The following is a 20,184-nucleotide window of genomic DNA, read 5'->3' on the forward strand; positions in this document are numbered from 1 at the left end:
TGGGGTGCCCCATAATCACAAACCTGTTGCTGCCCTGGGTGGAACAAGTCCCCTCTGATCTGGGAGTGCTCCTGCAACCTTCTTTTTCCTGCGTCTTACTCTAAAAAATTATTGATGGTGCTTAGTTCAGAAAAGGATGTTAGCAATAGTTTACCTGGGAAGAAATCGCCAGTGGAAGGGAGCCTGGGGCATTTGCTATAGAAAAGAGAAGCACCTCTTTGATTTGGATCTTACATGATTATTTTGTGTGAAAATCCACATGGAATCATTCATCTGCTAAGAAATAGAACCTCATTTCTGCCTGAAAATAGGTTGAAATGCAAATGTGGGGAAGCAGAGACTTGCAGGGCTCTTTGGATGATCACATCAAACAGGCAACAAGATTTTTTCTCTGTACTTGTGAATCCTGCAGGTATAACTGCTTGTTTAGAAGGTTGCAACTCTCTGCAATTAAGTTAGACCTTCTTTGTGGTTAAACCAGATAGAGTTTCATTTTATGGGACATGAGTCAACCAGCAGTTGCAGGTTTTGGTATTTGCCATCACGGTGCTCAACAAAAATGCATCCCGATTCCAAAGACAATGCTTGGCTTCCTCACATATCAGCATGGAGGCCTGATCATACAAATGCTTCAGAAGAACCATTTCCTGCTGTCCACTTAGGGGAGACCTGGTTGCTAATTACAGACCTGACAGGTAGGATCAACTGCTCTTTCTTAGAGGGGATTTGGACTCCAAATCCTCCTCAGAGATGGCAGCATTTATGGGTCTCTCCATGATCCCACTGGTAAATACATCCATCTATGGTCAATGTGGCGGGCACAACAGAGCTCGGGAACACAAGAAAGAGCAGGGCAATGTCTGAGAAGAGCATTTTCCTTTAGAAGGTATTTTGCCATTTTTTGTATTGCAGGAGGGACAGGGACATCTTCTGAACAGGGTGACCTGCCATGTTAGAAATGTAGTGGAGGCCAGGGATGAATTTCAGAAAATTGTTGGGTGATAAATCCCAGCTAGACACGGCTCTCTTTCCCTGAAATAAGCAACTGGGAGAGAAATCAAACATTCTTGTGATGTCTTCCTGAGACTGGAACCAATAATGTGGGGCAGGAAACTTTTTGCCCTTTCTTGTATCTTTGAATGCGTCGCCATCCAGAGATGGCTGGAGATCACCATCACATGGTCAGTCCCTATGGTCATGGGTTACCAGTAGCAAGAGCAGGATCGGAATGCCTACGCAAACCAATGGCAGGGCCTCAGGGCTATGGCATGCATCTTCCATGAGGGACACCTGAGGGCAATCATTTGGACCTTCCCTCTAGAATGAGCCCCAGTCTGTCCGACAGCCCTTCCATTGATGAGGTTTGGATGATGGCACAAATGCTTACTCCCTTATACAGAGATGCCCTGATGACTCCTGGAATTAACAGACAACTGGACAGATAATGTGGGGGATGGGTTTCTAGCCTAATCTCTAAGGAGTGGTTCCATTCTAGGGGACCATCTAGCTAAGGGAGTGTGGAGTGAAGTAGGATATCTGTTCCCGGTGGGATGTCCTGCAATCACCCTGGCTGACCACAGAGAGAAAGTTGTTGCTGTCCTGTACGGACAATTTCCACAGATGTTGCAATCCTCCTGCAATCTTCTTTTTCCTGAGTTTTCCACCAACAAGCAATGGGTGCTCAGCAAGAATTGTCCTAGGTAAGTCACCCTGGGGGAAGGGATCCTGACAATCACTTGCGTAATGAAAAAATTGTCACCTGCCCTATGGTTATCCTCACCCATGTCCTGATATTGCTCCTGCCATGACAGGTCCATCGTCAGTAACTACCAGCACATCCTGACTTTGGTGTTTGCCATCACTGAGCTCAACAAGGATCCATTTCTCCTTCCCAACATGACACTTGGCTTTCGTGTGTATCAGCACAGAGACCTGGTCAGAACAGTGCAGGTCAACAAACTCTCCCTGCTGTCTACACAGGGCAGAATGACTCCCAATTATAAATGTGACAAGCAGGGGCAACTAATCTCTGTCATACAGGATTTTGTCTCCAAATCATCACCAGAGGTCTCAGCCTTAATGGGCATCTTCAAGTTGCCAGAGGTAAATGGATTAATCTTAAGATAAGTGGAAGTGACCTTCAGAGGGACGGAATAGATCCATCCCTGCAGTGGGTGTTTTTCTTTAATTCTGGATCACAAAAACAAGAGGCCTTCTTGTCCAGTAAGGCTGCCTTGTGACCTTAGTGGAGGTCAGGAATGAAACTCAGGAGGAAGTTGGGTGATAATTCCCAGCATGCAATGGATCGGTTTGTCTTACTGAGATAGCCAGTTGAGAGAATTATCAATCATGTCTGTGACACCTTACTGAGATAGAAGGAGCAAAGGTGCGAAAGACCCTTGCTGTTCTTCCTGGCATCAAAGAATGAGCTTCTTCACAGGGATGGTTGCAGGCCAGAATCCCACAGAGCATCTCACAATGGGATGTACTGGGACATCAAAGGCTATCTGTCCTCAGGATAGCCAAAGTTGTGTCATGGTTAAAATTGTTAGGCAGCTGGGACTGGAACTCTGCCACTCTGGTTTCTAGTCTCCACTCAGCCCTGGAGTTCACTTGCTGACATTGGGCCAGTCACAGACTCTCAGACAGACCTATCTTGCAGGTTTGATGTTGGGTTATACGACTGTGAGGAGGAGAAGAATTGTATAAATTGCCTTGAGTTCTTAGAAGGAAAAAAAGTGATGTACATAAAAGAGCAAAGAAAATACAGTAATTGCGTGAGGCTACCTCTGGCAAAATCAAAATTGGCATGCCAAGGGAAAGCAAAGATATGACACACACGCTCTAGTAGACGTTCTCCACATGTGCTTGCTGTGTGCAAATACTTGGCCTCAAAAGAGCAGTGTCCTCTGAGATCCTAGGACTTCTCTTGCACAACTCCTTCCAAGTTCTTGCCTTGATTCCACAATGGCAGTTACATGCTTTTAGCGCCAAGCAGAACAGTTCTAAAGTGAGGCACTTTCTGATGCAGTCTCAGTAACATTTCTTTTCTATTTTATTTGCCCTGCTTTATTTGGAGAAAGAAATTACCATGTACGGTAATTGGAGATCAGTCCTAACGCCACAATTCTCTGCAGATGTATGAAGCAAGAAGCACCCTTGGAATGCGAATAGATCTCCTTCCTGCCAGGGGTACTCCTGCCAGGGCTCAGTCTCAGTCCTGTCATTGGTAAATACGTCTCCACTAGGGGTGGGCATCTGCTTGTGGCTCTGAGTGAAGATATACATTATACATGGGGATGGAGAGGGAGGAAATTGAGAGCTTCCCTTTACACTTAGATATCCCAGCTGAAAGAGGGATGCCTTTCCTGGGACATTACTCCATTCATTTCAAGTCATGCTCACTAGAAAATGGAAGCTTACCCACAAAGAAGCATCCATGTTTTCAAATTGCAACCAAATACTGTCATGAATCATAATCAGAATTTCCTTTCTTCAGCTCTCAGACTGCTTGCTGCACTGTGTTTAGGCTCAAAAAAAGCTATTTTCATCATTCTTCCAGATTAATTCCAAAGAAATTCCTTGCTATGAGGGCCTAATCCAGCTACTACTGCATTTCCACTGGAATTGGATAGGGCTGCTTGTTCAAAACAGTGGCCACGGGGAACATTTCCTACAGACAGTGACCTCTCTGCTGCCGCAGAAGGACCTCTGTGTGGCCTTCACTGAAATTTTCTCCACATCTGATGCTGTGCAAATGCCTGAAATCAAAACTGGACACATTCCTCATGTGTGGTTAGAAGCAGAAGTCATAGTTTTCTTTGGTGACGATGTTGCAATACTAGGATTAACATGTCGGTTACATATTCATGAAACAAATACAAAGGTCCCATTTCGGAAGGTTTGGATCTTGACCCCGCATTCCGAAGTCGAAGCAATTGCACACTCTGTATTCAGAATCTTTGCAAAGACCCTACATGGAGCTTTGCACTTCAGAGCCCACACAAGGGATGTTCCAGCATTCAAGGCTTTTTTCCTAGCTTTAGATCCATTCCACCCACAAGGAGACGTCTTTCTCCAGGAGTGGTGGAGATATGCATTTCAGTGTCAGTTTCTAAGACCTGGGAGAGCTGTTGAATCCTCCAGGAAAATGTGTACAGGGATGGAAATGCAGAAGGATCCGAGGGAATTTGGATTTAAATTGGGCTTGTCCACAAAGAGCTACCACATCTACAATGCCGTCTATTCTGTGGCACATGCACTACAAGCCCTGTCCTCATCGCAATTGAAATATTCACTGAGAGCAGAAAGGAAGCCGCTTCTGAACATTCAACCATGGCAGGTAATGACAGCATCCAGATGTCAAGAATTGATCTAAGGACCCCTCGTCTTTGCTCAATCAACGGATCCTGGAGGGAAAGATGAAGGAAGCTTACTAGACCAACTTAGGGAAATTGCAAGAGATATTCCTCGCAGATTTCTCTACATGGATGCAATCTCTCTCAGTGGACATCCAAATGTGACCAACGCTTAGCAGTGAATGGTGGGGTTTCTGAATCCTGATGCTTCTGTGATTGAGTTCATTGATAAGTGAGAGAGAAGCAGGCCCCACTTCAAAGATGTAGCTCACATGCAATATAGGTACACATCAGGGAGAGTTGACCGACCATACTCGGAATCTTCCTTCTTGCCCACAGATGGAGGAGCCACGTGCTGGACTCCTGACTGCTATGGGCAACTGTTTTCCAGTTTCCATGTCAAGATCCAGGGGAGGAAGATGACACAAGGCAGAAATGCTCAAACCTGTGTACAAGCTTACCTGAGTGGGTAAAACCAAAATGGGCTGTATCTAACAATTTAAGTAGACAATAGAATAGGAAGGAAGAAGAGGTCCCTTAACTTGATGGGAGTCAGAGTTTCTTGGATGTCACATCTGTTTACTATGCTCTGTTTGATGATATCTGCATTTTCAGATTCTGGATCCTTTGAGGAATGTCCAATTTAACAACAGTGCTGCAGAGGAAGTCTCTTTCACTGAACATGGCAAAAGATATGATCTCCTGAACTGGGTCCTCTTTCCAAATGGCTCTTTCTACCATATGAAAGTTGGATGCATTGATGTGGGAGCTCCACGAGGCCAAGACTTCTCCATCCACTCAGCAGCAATTGTGTGGGTAACAAAGGTAGGGTTGAAGTGAGCCATATGCCGAAACAAGCAACTGACCCAGTCTTGGAGAAAAGATTCAATGCTCCCTTTTGAGACCAACATTGGAATGAATGTGGGGAAGTGGGGAGTCATTGTCCAGTTGGACAACCACTGCTCACCACAAATCCCATCTTCTGTCCCTGGACTCTTCAGGAAGCTCCAATAAAATGTTCCAGGCCTGATTTCCTGGAGAACTACCACCAGTAATATGCAGGAGCAGACATGATACAGCTAGCGTAACGTTTGGGTTCCCCCCGCCCCCAGCCACACTGCTGAAAGTTCCCCCCTCTTAGCATCCTCTGGGGCCCAAATAGCCCAAGTTTGCTCCCTAAGGAGCCAAAGAACACTGGATTAGCCCACGTTCACCAAAGACTTGGGGAAAAAGAGTATTCATTAGACTACAATAAAAACATGCACATAAAAGGAAACTACAAATGCTTCAGCTTCTCAAGAGGAGGGAAAGGGGAAAGGGGATGAGGTAGTCAAATAGTGCAGTTTCCAAGGGTTCCTCCCCACTTTGGGGTCTTTTGACCACCCCAGACTTTTGACCATCCCAGACCATCCCAGGGATCCTCAAACTACAGCCCACGTGCTGGATATAGCCCACCATTCAACCGGCCTGCCTTGAAGCTTTTGGACTTGTTCAGAGATAGATTGTTTTTTTTCTGAGAGTCTGAAAGCTCTGAGCTGGCACAGGCATACTCTGAAACTATTTCAGTTTTGGAGACTAGCAGAGAGCCAGCCCATGCACCAAATTATAACAGCTTCCTTCAACTGCATGTATGCCAGCTCTCTCTGCTAGCTCTGGTTAGCTCCTGCTGCTGTGCTGCTCTTGCCAGCATGAATTGCGCATGCACCAGTCTTCCCCCTATTGCACGCATGTGTTGGCTCTGAATATGGCGGTGGGAAGAGAGAGAGACAAAGACACTAAAAAAAGATAGAAGGTAAGAAAAATATTCTCAAATTTCCCTGTAACATTAAATGTAATAAGGTTAATACGTTGTTTTGTTTTTTAACCACAAAAATATGAGCCATGTCCCTGGGCTGCAGGCCAAGATGTGGTGGCCTCGCCAAGCCCGGGGGCAGATGGGCCGAGGCGGAGTGGGAGCCAGGCCTGGCTCCTGTGCCTCCACTGTGACCTTCTCAGGACAATCTGCTGCTCCCATTGATCAGCCACCATGCTTCTTCCCCCCACAGCTGTGAGAGGTGGGAAACATCCCGCTCGGCCAGCCACAGTCCCATCCCTCGCCTCGGCCCACAGAAAGCAGCCATTACTTCCCTCCTTGTGACCCACTTCTGGCTGGGGGAGCCACCCTGCACCCGCCTCTCTGGCCTCTCACTCCTGCTTCCCCTCCCGGAGCCAGGTGAGCACTTGCAAGGGGACCTTCCTCTGACTCAAAAGAGTGGTGGCAGCAAGGAGCCAGGAAGGCCTCGACTGAGGCGAATGCGCCTTCATGGCTCCCCCTCGTGTTGTGCACTCCCTTTCGGCAGGCAGCGCGGTGTCATCTTGTAGCAAGTGGAGCAAACATTTTTTAATTAAAAAAAAAAACAAAAAAGGTTTTTTAAAAAGAGAGAAACTCACTGAATATTCACTAAGTCCTGCAACCTGAGTCCATCTTTACAAGCTATAAGCAGAGACATAATTTGTAGAGATGGACTTGGGTTGCGGAACCGAGAGGATATTCAGTGAGGTTTTCTTTTTTTAAACCGGTTTTTTTTTTAAATAAAAAATCATAATTTTTGGCAGATTCAGAAGTTGTTCCCCTCCATCTTGTCTCCTCATTTTTGCTTATGAAAAAATGAATTGTAATGCAGATTTTGGTGTAGTATGCCACATGTCATGTATTTCTATGGGTGTGCACTGATGTGAGTGCTTATTTATTAGTGTCATTTGGTTGTGGCAGTAAAAACAGGTGGTGTGGAGATGACAGATCAATTCATCACCACCTGTCCATCACTTTCCAAAAAATGATCCCCTGTGGATCACAATACCACATATGTAAATGCGCTCTGTGCTCATGATGAGTTTTTGATTGTTCTCTGCAGAAATGGTCCTAATCTTATCAGTTTTATACTCATTGTGTTGCTGCGGACATGTTTCTGGGATGTCACAATCTCATTAGCCAAAAGCAGGTCCATACTTCCTATTGAAATACTAATAACTTTATGTTGATTAAAAATGTTCTTCATTTTAAGTGTTCTATTGTTTTTTCCTGGGGTTTTTTTTGCACTACAAATAAGATATGTGCAGTGTGCATAGGAATTCATTTGTAGTTTTTTCAAACTATAGTCCAACTCCCCAACAGACTGAGGGACGGTGAACTGGCCTCCTGTTTAAAAAGGTTGAGGACCCCTGCTCTCAAACAGCAAAGATAGACTGAGCTAAAACTTGACACACTGCTCCTCTGCTCCAACGGGCCTCCTTAGAGTTACCATTGGGTTGTCTCCTCAGCAACTGGAAGGCAGGCCACCTCTGCGTCTCTCTGCTGTCGAGGCAGGTCTAAATGCCCCTCGGTGGGGCTTTTCATCCCCTCCCCAGACTGTAGGGAAAAAAACCCTTTAGATCCAGGGGCCATGGAAAATTTCCCACCTTTACCCCTGCCTGGCACCAGGTCTGCAAAGACACTCATTTTTATGGCTCTTTATCTCTCTTCCTTCTTCCTGGCATCCCTCCTGGGGAGAGTATTTGATTCTATAAATTTTCAAGGTTTCAAGCCCTTCCTTTCCAACAAATAGCACTGGCCTATCTTTATGGGTGTCACCTGTAGGTCTGCTGCTCTTCTCACAATGACAGCCTATTCCAAACTTTAACCCCTGCCATTCCTCCAGTCTCAAAAAGCCCTTTCCATGACAGCTAGGGTTGGAAACAGTTGATGTGAGTCTCCTGAGACCCCGATTCTTCTTCAGAGGGGATTTTATATTAGCTTCTCTCTCAGTTTTGCTGTACAAACAGCATGCATCCAGAAAATTTTCATTCCCTCTAGATTGCTAACTTCATTTGCCAGGAAATGGAAAACACATGTTGGAAAATGCCTGTTCAGTAGCTCTTCAGTGCATTTTCTCTTCTAAATATGCTGAAGTTTTTCTTTTCATTTAGACCATGCCCCATGCAAGGTGTGTGGAGAGGTGCAGTTCAGGGCACTGGAGAAGAATTCCGGAGGGGAAGCCTGTTTGCTGCTACAGATGTGAACATTGTGCAGCTGGAATGTTTTCCACCTCTACAGGTAGCTCAAACTTTAAAAGCCATTCATGAATGGAGAAGGTAATGAAATGAGAGTTCTGTAGACCCCAAAAGTAGCTCAAGGAAAGAAGATTGTATTGTTCTGTAAGATTTAATTCTCCTTCTGTATTGAATCCTTCTGTGTTTCTCTGCTTTACATTGTTCAGCACTTCCAGAAAATATGTTCTTTGCAGAATATACTACATTATGCCCAGCAGCTTATGAATGCCACCATTTACAGATTCTTTTCCAACTTTGCATTTCCTCATTCTTCTGAAGCTCTTGTTTGCCCTCTGGCTGGGTTTACATGAGACCTAAAGATGTTGGGCCCAAGCTCTGACTGGGGCAGCAGGAGGGTCCCTCTTGCAGGGATGTACTGCAACCAGAAACAGATTGCCCCTTTTTCGGTTGTGGTTTCTGTAACCTGGTTTCCAGCCTCAGAACAAACACATCTCTGCAATGAGTTCACAATATGAAGGAAAATTATGCTTAAGATGCTTACTGTAGTTTGTGAGCAGTCAGGTAAAAATGCAGGGGACAGATTTTAGCCCTACCCTATTTTTATTTATATAAGAAATGGTCTTTATGAAACAAGACTTTTTCCAAGTACTTAATTAAAAATTGCGGATTGAGGTAGAAAAAGAGATTTCTAAATCTGCCTTGGAGCTTTGGAGCTGCCCAAGAGAAAGAAGATCTGTGTTGAAGTAGAGATGTTTGCAGAGCTATTGCTCATTTCAGATGCATCTCACTGTGCTCCATGCCCTCAAGATCAGCACCCAAACAAGAACCATGACTGGTGCATCCCCAAGAGGATCCACTTCCTTTCCCATGAAGAGACACTTGGTATCCTTTTAGTTGCTCTGGTTCTTTTCCCCTGTCTTGGCACATGTGCTGTGTTGGCTACTTTCATTAAATATCACAACACAGCCATTGTCAAAGCAAACAACCGAGATCTCAGCTACATCCTCCTCATTTCTCTCCTGCTCTGCTTCCTCTGCTCCTTCCTCTTCATTGGCCGACCCACAAAGCTCACCTGTCTTCTGCGACAAGCTGCTTTTGGCATCAGCTTCTCTGTGGCAGTTTCTTGTGTGTTGGCAAAAACCATCATGGTTGTCTTAGTCTTTATGGCCACCAAGCCGGGAAGCATGGCAGGTTGGCTTTTGGGGAGATCACTGACCACCTCCATTGTGCTTGCCTGTCCCCTCATCCAAACTGTGATTTGTGTTGTCTGGTTGCTGACCTCTCCACCTTTCCCAAACATGGACTTCTATTCCCTGTCTGGAGAGATCATCGTGGAATGCAGTGAAGGCTCTGTCACCATGTTTTACAGTGTCCTGTCTTACCTGGGCTTCCTGGCTCTTCTTAGCTTCAGTGTGGCTTTCCTGGCCAGGAAACTGCCTGACAGCTTCAATGAAGCCAAGTTCATCACCTTCAGCATGCTGGTCTTCTGCAGCGTGTGGGTGTCCTTTGTGCCCACCTACTTGAGCACCAAAGGGAAGTATGCTGTGGCCGTGGAGGTCTTCTCTATCTTGGCTTCTGGGGCTGGTCTCCTGGGATGCATCTATCTCCCCAAATGCTACATCATTGTCTTGAGGCCCTGTCTCAATAGCAGAGACCATCTCATAAGAAAAACCTAAATGAAACAGTGCATGATTTGCTGTAATTTCGTCCATTAGTTGGCACTTGAATAAATTAATATTCTGACTTACTGTTATTTACCGCTGCAATTATTGTGGCACCCCACAAATGTGGAAACAACTTAAGAAATATCATGTTTACTCTCATATGTTTTGTGGCCCTGTGAGTGTCCTCTGACGTTAACAGTGTTAAGGGGACTCGTCATTCAAACATAATTTCCTGGGAATCTTTTAAGTGTGATGACTGCAAATGTTGCCTCAGAAATAGTTGCAATTTGGGAAAAAACTGAAGAAACTGCAGAGGAAGTTAAATAGAGGAATGAATTCTAATGGAAATTAATTTTTTCTGCAAAGGACGTGTTTTGACACGTCACCATCACCTTTGATCCTATTTTCTGTGGGTGCACACATTTCCTACAATGGAACTCAGCAGCTCTTGGCTCCTTCCATCACTGCCCCTGCAGTCCTTGGCACTTGAGTATAGCATGAGAATATGGTTTGTATCTTTCTACCAGGGCTGTATGGAAGTATCTTGGTGTAATATGTTTCTTCACATGCACTCCTAAATGACTGAATTGGGGACTCCTCAATGATGGCTACTATTAAGAAAAATTGTATTTACTCTCACATGTATTGTAGTCCCATGACTGGTCACTGATGATTACAGGTTCAAGGGGGCAGGTTAGTACATACCAAAACATTAGGAAAATTTTCAAATGCCATTCCTGGGAATTCCTTCTCTGTGATCACAGAGTAGGCACAAAAATCAGCACTATTTGGGGTGGAAATTGAGTCTGGATGCAAAAATGGATTCCAGAGGACATTAGTTTTCCTTGCAGGGTACAAGTTGCCAACACATCACCCTGCCTCTTTGTCCTATTTTCTGCAAGTTCAGAGGTTTCCTAAATTGTAACTCAGCAGCTCCTTGTCCCTTCCATCACTGCCACTGCAGACCTTGGCACTTGAATGCAGCATGAGGAGGTAGTATGGACCTTTCTCCCAGGACTAACAGGAAGACTCTTTCCTCTGCTATGTTTGTAGAGATTCTTAGTGTTTCACCTGCACTGTATGGCACAGTTTATCTGGGTGCTGGAGGAGTACAGTTTAAAACAGGTGACTGTAAAGGCCTTAACAGACTTCAGAAAAGTTTGTATTAGAGAAAGGATCACTGCACCTGCCATCAGGATATTCTGAACACTTACATTAGTTGGGAAAGAAATTGTGAAAAGATAGAAAAAAGAGGGAACATCTGTTCATTCTTCCTGTCCCAGCACAAGTCTCTTTACTAATGTCTCAAAATGTCTGCGTTGTTGTATGATTCCAGCCAACACAAAGTGGACACAAATAAAGCAAGCCCTGCTATATTTGCTGCTGCTTGCCTTGTCAGAAGAAATATGTTCTCTGATGGAGGTTACGCATGGTGAGATTCAAGTTTCCAACAATGTCTTGTCTGCAGTGATGGTCTGGGCCCATGCACATAGGGACGAGAATCCCCCATCTCATCTTGAATACATGCAAACATCTACTAACACACATTTCAACCAAGCAACCAATGTTGGAGCTTTTAGATGAATTGAATGCTTATATTCATGAAAAAAATCATAGGAAGAGGTGCTTTGTCCTTTTCTCTTTTCCCTCTGGCAACATCCTTGGCCTGTCAAAGACGGAGAACACAACAAGAAACATTCAGCTACTATAAGGGAACTTTGGCACCATAGAAAGAAACAGAGCAAGTCAGAAGGGGCCTCCTGGGCCATCTAGTCTGAACCCCAGCTCAAGCTGGCTCAATTCATGACATGCCCACCATGTGCTTGTCCAGCCTATCTTTGAACACTCTCACCGATAGGGCCTCAACAGCCATCAGTCAATCAGTGAAACTTTTCCACTGAACTTGGGAAATTTCTTGGGAAAGGCAGGCTGCCTTAAATCTACCAAATTAACTCTACCAGAGGTAAAATGATGCAAAACAGAGCCTGAAGTTTCCCAGACTATCTGAATTGGTGTCCTGATGAGGGTGCATCAGCAATATTTGGCAATGCTGCTAAAGGGAAATGACTTCTTGTTAACAAAAAGTAAAATGGCAGCATAAGAATAGGGATTGGCATGAGGAATACCTGTCCCCCTCCCACAACACCCACACCCCACTGAGAATTTCATTCATTCCCATCCCATCATTCAGTTGTGGAATTGCAGTGACAAGTTGGTAGATTCAGGATTCAGAAGATGGGTTTTTATCCTGGCCCAGACTCCAAATGAGAAAGAGAAGAAAGTCATCCAGTCTCTGGACTGATAGGAAAGCTTGGGTGTGAAAACACAGAAACATAGATGCAAGAGGAACCACCATAGGAAATGGGAACTGGGGGAAAGAGAGAAAAGGATATACTGGGAGGAGAATGCCCATTGCAGAGGAGTCTTTGCAAGGGAAGGCTGATTACGAGCTTGAGACTTGCAAAGAATATCAAGAGCAACAAAAAGGGTTTCTATCAGCATGTAAAAAGTAAGAGGAAGGTGAGACAAGTAGTGGGACCGCGAAATAAGGAGGAAGGAGATCCAGTGACTGATACAGGGGAACAGGCACAAATGTTAAATGACTATTTTGCCTCTGTGTTCTCTCCAAAGCAGGATGGGGGAGGTCTACATGGAAGATTAGATGAGACTGGGGACTTAGGGGCACAGATTGAGTCACCCCTCCAGAAGTCAAGGAGCTCCTCAGGACATTGGACATTACAAGGGTGCCTGATGAGTTACACCTGAGAATACTTCAAGAGTTGGCAGGGGCTCTCTCCCACTCACTGGTCTCCATTTTTGAGGCCTCATGGAGAATGGGTAAGTTCCAGAGGACTGGAGGGTGGAATCAGTGGTCCCAATTTTCAAAAAAAGTAGTAGAAGGGACATGGGGAATTACAGACTGGTTAGCCTTATGTCAATGGCAGGAAAAACAATAGAAAGGCTCATAATAGTGAGAGATGTAGTGATGCTAGATAGGGGAGGCTGGTATCCACACAACAGTTTCCACAAAAACAGGACCTGCCAGACAGACCTTGTGGAATTTTATGAGAAGGTTTTGAGGTGACTAGATAGAGAGCATACAGTGGATGTGGTTTACCAGGATTTCAGCAAGGGCTTTGACAAAGTGCCCCATGATATCTTCGTTGAGAAACTGAGGAGTTTTGGGATAGACCAATGCCCTATCCGATGGATTAGGACATGGTTAACTGACCGAAAGCAGAGGGCAACCATTAGTGGGGAATCATCAGGATGGTGGCCAATGACAAGCAGGGTACCCCAGGGCTATGTCCTGGGGTTGATCCAGTTTAATCTTTTCATCAAGTACATGGAAGAAGGGGTGAACAGTCTGCTGATCAAATTTGCAGATGATACTAAAACAGGGACAGTGGCCACAACTGAGGAGCAGGTACTCCAGATCCAAAAGGATCTGGACAGACTATGGAAGTGGGCAGGAGATAACATGATGGCGTTCAATGTGGATAAGTGCAAGGTCCTGCACTTTGGGCATAGGAATAGGTGTCATAAGTTCAGGTTAGATGACAAGTGGCTGGAGAGCAGCACTTGTGAAAGGGACCTTGGGGTTTTGGTTGACTCCAGGCTAAACATGAGTCAGCAGTGTGATGTGGTGATTAAGAGGATGAACCCCACCCTTGGTTGCATGGCCAGAAGTGTGGCTTCTAGATCGAGAGAGGTATTACTACCACTCTGTTCGACTCTGGTGCATGCGCAACTGGAGTATTGTGCTCAGGGATATAGCTAGGTTAGAGTCAGTGCAGCATAGGGCCATGAGGTTGGTGGCTGGTTTGCAGGGGAAGCTGTATGAGGTGAGACTGAGTGAACTGGGTCTCTTCAGCCTGGAGAAGAGGAGACTCAGAGGGAATCTGCTGGTGACACGCAGTTATGTGAGGGGATGTCACAGGGAGGTGGGTAGAGAGATGTTCTCCCCTGCAGAGGAAGGCAGGACACGCTACAATGGAGCAAAGCTCAGGGAGCCAAGGTTCCATTTAGAGGCTAGGAAGCACTTTCTGACAGTTAGGAATCTGAGGGTGTGGAATGGGCTTCCATGGGAAGTGGTTGAGGCCCCATCGGTGAGGGTGTTCAAAGATAGGCTGGACATGCATACGGTGGGCATGTTGTGATCGGAGCCGGCTGGAGCCAGGGGTCGGACAAGTTGGCCCAGGAGGCACCTTCTTACTCGCTCTCTTTCTATGCTTCTATGTACACTATGAAGTGTAGTGGCAAGTCAAGAGTGGGTTCTTGAAGGGTTTTCATGTGGATGGCACATTCACTGATGTCAGGAAGAACTATGAGCATTTTCTAGCACCCTCTTTGATCCTGGCTTTAGAAGATGTCACAAGAAAGCCTGATATTTCTATCAATTGGTAATCTCAGTAAAACAGACCCATGTCTAGCTGGGATTTTTCACCCAACATGTCTGAGATTTATTCCTAGCCTTCACTAAGACAGTCACAGTCATGAAGGAACTAAGATCCCTGTGAGGTGAGGACAGAACCCAAAGGCTCTGTCCAAAGGGGAGTTTCTAGTGCTCAGCAATTCCAAAGGCCAAGCGAGTCATTTGGAGCCAACAGTCAGGTTTTAAGGGAGCAACTTACATCCCAAGATCATCCAGGGTGGAGTCCCAAGGGTGCCAGTTATGGCCGAGCCAAATAGTGTAATGCTGGGAGCAAGAGATGGCATGGGGAATTGGGAGATCTGTCATGACCCCACAAGTCAGCAGACAGAGTGTGTGGTGTGCAGGGAATGAAGGGCTGAGGGTTAAACAAGTGAGCTTCCTTTGTTCCTCTTCCAATGATGCTTCCTGGCCTAGTGGAGAAGAGACTGGTATCTTCTCTGCCCAAGTCTGGACTGTAGAACAGAAGTTATGGCATGTGGCTATAGTTGCAGAGTGCTAGCTTTCTTATTTTATTCTCCTTAAGGTGCATCAAGATTTGAGAGGAAGTGCAGTCAGCCTTAGATACTAGGTCGCTGCTATTGGAGTTACACTAAGAAAAGTCCCATGAGGACTAGTATCTTGTTCTCATTTTATCCAATGGAACACAAGTACATCTGTTTTGAGCACGGAAGCCTCCTGATCCAATCTTTATTAGAAATACTTGACAGGAAAGGAGGAAAGGCACCACTGCCAGTGCAGAATACTGGACTAGATAAATAATTTCTCTGTCTCAGGACCAAATGTGTTTTGCTTCACCAACTCAGTTTTGTTCTGCTCCAAAAGGCATTACCACATCTTCTCTAGTCCAAAATATAATTTAAGATATTTTTCAAATGATACAATGTATGCATAGATTTGAGGAGGGCCATATTTCCCTGTTTTAAGTGGGGAAAGGACTTTTTGCATAGAAAGGTGAAGAGGGTAATGGAAATTGGGCATGGAGCTTAGTTTTTTGCTTTCTGCGGTTTTAACCAAACATCTCAACATTCAAAGGGAAGAATAGAATTGGGAATGGGCAGACTTCAAGCTCACAGCCCTTCCTATCTTTCCAAAGCAGCCTGAGATCACCGAACAAAACACTGCTGCCAATCGACCAAACTAAAAGTAAGTGGGATGGAAAGAATTTCCATTCTAAAAATGAATGCACTGCCTAAACTAATACAAAAACCCATATAAACTAAATTTCCTATTAGTCTTAAGAAGGTTCCATTTAGATGCCAGGAAGCACTTCCTGACAGTTAGGACCCCGAGGGTGTGGAATGGGCTTCCACGAGAGGTCGTTGAGGCCCCATCAATGAGGGTGTTCAAAGATAGGGTGGACATGCACATGGTGGGAATGACGAGAGAGAAACTGGCTGGTGCCGGAGATCAGACTAAATGGCCCAGGAGGCCCCTTCTGACTCACTCTGTTTCAATGTTTCTAAGAAAATGCTTTTGAATATGATGCTGGAGAATTTTTTAAACTATATGTAAGAGTTTTTTAAATATCTGACAACTGCAGCAAGAATTTCATGATAAATGGAAATTCTATTATGCTTACTACAATCAATAGGATGTAAAAGGAAGTTCTTTAAAAAGTAGTTGATGATTTATAATTGAATTGAAATGACTGGAAATGTTCTTGTTATATAGAATACTAATTCCCCTATTTTCAACTTCCATAAAGTATTGCATGACAAAGAGATAGATATTTGGAGTTCTTTGGAATTTTGTGAGCTTTATTGGTTAGACTTGTTAAAAATCAATTGGCTATCTTATTCTATTCTATTCTACAAATATACAGTTTTATTTTTCCATTCATGATAAGAATTTAAATAATATTCAGTAAAAAAAGAATTACTGTCATTTTGATAATTCTAGGGAAGAGCCCAGAGCTCATGCCAATGTAGGGGAGCAAAATAGATTGACCTTCCTGTTTGCTTCTCTGTTGCTCAGCTGGGCTTTAACCAATCTCTCTAGTTCTGTGCTTTGACTTCATTGGAGCTCCATGATCCAGGACTGTGCCTGAGATGCGGTCAGGTAACCATGGAATCATCATCATGAAGCCTCATGCACAAATCCTCTGGCCGAAAGAGGAACCTCAGAGACACCACTCTGTTGAAGGCCAGAATTTTATTGCACATGTTGGGAAAGTCCAAACAATCACTCATATTAAAAGATATGCTTTAGTTGTTCATTCATATATGAAATCAGGCAGTAGTGCCCATAAACCTTTCATTCAAAGGGGCTAGAACTATTTGCCCAGCTGAATACGGCTGGGAAAGCAGGCAGCCCCAGGTGGCTCCATTCTTTATGCATTCACCTGCAGAGCATTTCATACACACGGCAGAGGCTCCTCAAGAAAAAGTATATATAGATGAGAGCAGATCATCCGCTCAGGAATGCTCACACATACCTTAGTTACCGTGTGAGTGAAAAGTGAAATGGAAGTTTGCTGCAAGCTCTCGGGCTGTGAGGAGCAGCATTGAATAGATTCTCTTTGAGCTAATGTCACCATCTTCCCCTAGATGGTAAAACCTGCATTTGGAACCTGTTATGATACACATCCCTCAACTCTTTATCTTGTCATCGATCACTCAGTCTCTCTATATCACTGGAAATTTTGCACTCTTTTTGATCTTAGCATTAGATTGTTCTATTTGTACTCATGTTGTCCTCTGTAAATTTACTCATTCCTATCATCACCCTGAAATGAACCGTGTGTGTACATGAACCACAACTTATAAAAGCTCTGCATATGTTTGGGAAGCCCATGGCCATTTCGGTATACTGTCTACCCAACAGCTCAGTTGTTTCCTCTCTGTAAGAAAGGCTGCCTGGGCATTCTGCCAATGAACTGCTGGGACTGAGCATAGCCTATTCCAGTGAATCAGAAGATACCTTCTCCCAGTCCTGCTAATCAAGATTTCCTCACACACGCGCATGCGGTTTTCTTTCTCCAAGCAGGATGAGGCAGGAGTCTTCCCAGCAGCCTTTACTGTGGAGTGCAGGCCCTCCAGGCTGGCCTGGTACTAGAAATGTCCAGGAGATGCAAAAGATTCACCTGCTGACTAATCACTCACACAACAAGTTTTAATATTATATTCCTGTGAAAGATCCTCATTGTCTTTCTGGAATTTCCTTCCTAAGAGTGTAAAAGCAAACACTGAATCCTGTTAAAATTTGTAACATTTGATTGTTTTTTTTTTTTTATATCAGTTACTCAAGCCCTTGATGCATCACATTTTCCTTATGATTCTGATGAGTTCATGAAACTTCTGTATTCTAATTTTGTGCTTCTATGTGGTCCTGCATATGGCCCATTGTAAGTCTCCTTCACCTTCCTTCTATCCTTACATGACACCAGCTCCATAAAACACTCTTTGTATTTTTTGTTCCTTGCAGCCAAATTTAAAATTGTGACCTCTCCGCACTGTTGTAATTTAGGAATGCATGTTTGCTGTCAAGAATTCCAGCAGGCTCAGTGTTTTTGATAATTGATGTTGTTTCTAGTTTTTCTTTGTTTTTAGGACTAAAAATTTTGAATAAAACTTAATAAAAAAAAAGAATGTGATGGATACTTGACTGTATGCCCCCATTTGGAGCCAAACATTCATTCCTTGCAGGTCAGATATCCTGACAGATATGGCAATGAAAATGGAGTCCAAAGGATTTCTGGCTGTTTCCTTCCTCCTCCCTAATATGTACAGATTTCTGTGACTACTTTTGTTGTGATCATTCTCAAGCAATTCACAGGAAATTACATTTGAAAATTGACCAAATAATTGACCAAAAGTCAATATATGCAAATTGACTTTTGCATATAATAATATGTCCCTTTAATCCTATTATACACAGAGGACTCTCACTGGACCAAATGAAACTTGAGTGGAGACATAAATATTTTTACATAGAATCAATCATTATGGGGATTTTCAAGATTAATTCCAGTGGTAAAAAATAGGTAATTCAGAAAATTGATTTAGTCAGGTGCCTCATAGTGGGCTGACCCATGGGCCTGATGGTATTGCTGTTGAATGCCATGTCGGTACACAACAAGACATCCCACATGCACGACTTGATCATGGATGAGGGGACTGACCTGGCATGTATTACTGAGACCTGGGCAGGAGTAGGGAGAGATGTCTACCTCACTTTGCCCAACCGAGTACTTGGTGCTACAGCAATCACACCTAGAGGGGAGGGAAGGGAATAGCATTAGTTCAAGGAGCCGACATTCCCCTAACAGGGCTTCCTGTCTTTTTGAGGCCAGGTCTTGAGTGTTTGTACCTGGTGTTGGGTGACTGAGAAAGATTAGGGACTCTGCTGGTGTACTGTGCACCCTCCTGCCCAGCAGAATCCCTGCCAGAGTTGATGGAGATCGTCCCGGAGCTGGTGCTGGGGACCCCCAGGATGTTGGTCCTCAGGGACTTTGACTTCCATGCTGCAGCACTTCTATCCGGGGCAGCTCAGGGCTTCATGGCTTTCATGAAAGCCATATCACCAGCCCAACCCATGAAAGAGGTCACATGCTTGACCTGGTTTTCTTGACGGGGCAGGAAAACAGTGGCCTGGAAGTGAGAAACTTGTCCTTAACTACTTTGTCATGGTGAGACCACTTCCTCATGAGGTTTGTGCTTGGGGCCAATTCCTCCCTCTGGAAGGGTGTGGGCCCTAATAAGATGGACTGCCCCTTGAGAAAGGTAGATTCCGATGGATTTCTGAGGGCTCTTGGGGAATTTCCGGCTGATAAATCTGGCGCTCCTGTTAAGGTCCTGGTAGATTCGAGGAATAGGGAGATCACCAGGGCAATCGACATGATAGCTCCTAAGCGACCTCTCCCACCTAGCAGACCCCCTCGGCACCATGGTATACACTTGAATTGCGGACAAAGAAGCAGGCCGGGAGATGGCTAGAGGGCAGGTGGAAGAAATCTCAGGGTTAATCTGACCAAACACTTACGTGCTCATTATCGAGCCTATGCTGTGGCGGTGAGGGCAGCAAAGAGAGAGTTCTCCACTTCCATTGCTTCCTCACAGTGCCATCCTGTGGAGCTTTTCCAAATAGTGCAAGGCCTAATACACATCAACCAGGAAAATGATGTGGTTGCACTTTCATCAGCCCACTGTGACAAATTTGCCCAGCACTTTAAGGAAAAAAATCACAGATTCACCATGATTTGGACTCCACAGTTGATATGGTTCCAGTACGAGAAGTGCCCAGATCGCCGTCAGGTCCATCATTAATGGATAGTTTGAGTTACTGTGGCAGATGATGGTAACAAGGTGCTTGGGATGGTATGTTGTACCACCTGTCTTCTTGACCCTTGCCCTTCCTGGCTACTTAAGGAGGCCAGTCACAGGATTGGTCCCTGAGTCCAGGAGGTTATTATTGCTTCACTGAGGGAGGGCTGGGTCCCAGCCCCTTTGAAGGAGGTAGTGATCTGGCCTATCCTGAAAAGGACATTCCTGGCCCAAGAGGTGGCCACCAATTTTAGACATGTGGCCAATATTCCATTTTTGGGCAAGGTGTTAGAAGGAGTGGTGGTGGGACAACTCCAGGCACTCTTGGATGAAACTGATTATCTGGACCTATTTCAGTCTGGCTTCAGATCCGGTTGTGGTATTGAATCTGCCTTGGTCGCCCTATACAATGACATGTGCAGGGAAAGTGACAGGGG

The sequence above is a fragment of the Varanus komodoensis genome, unplaced genomic scaffold (assembly GCF_004798865.1).
Source record: "Varanus komodoensis strain SLA01 unplaced genomic scaffold, ASM479886v1 scaffold121, whole genome shotgun sequence".
Lineage (NCBI taxonomy): Eukaryota > Metazoa > Chordata > Lepidosauria > Squamata > Varanidae > Varanus > Varanus komodoensis.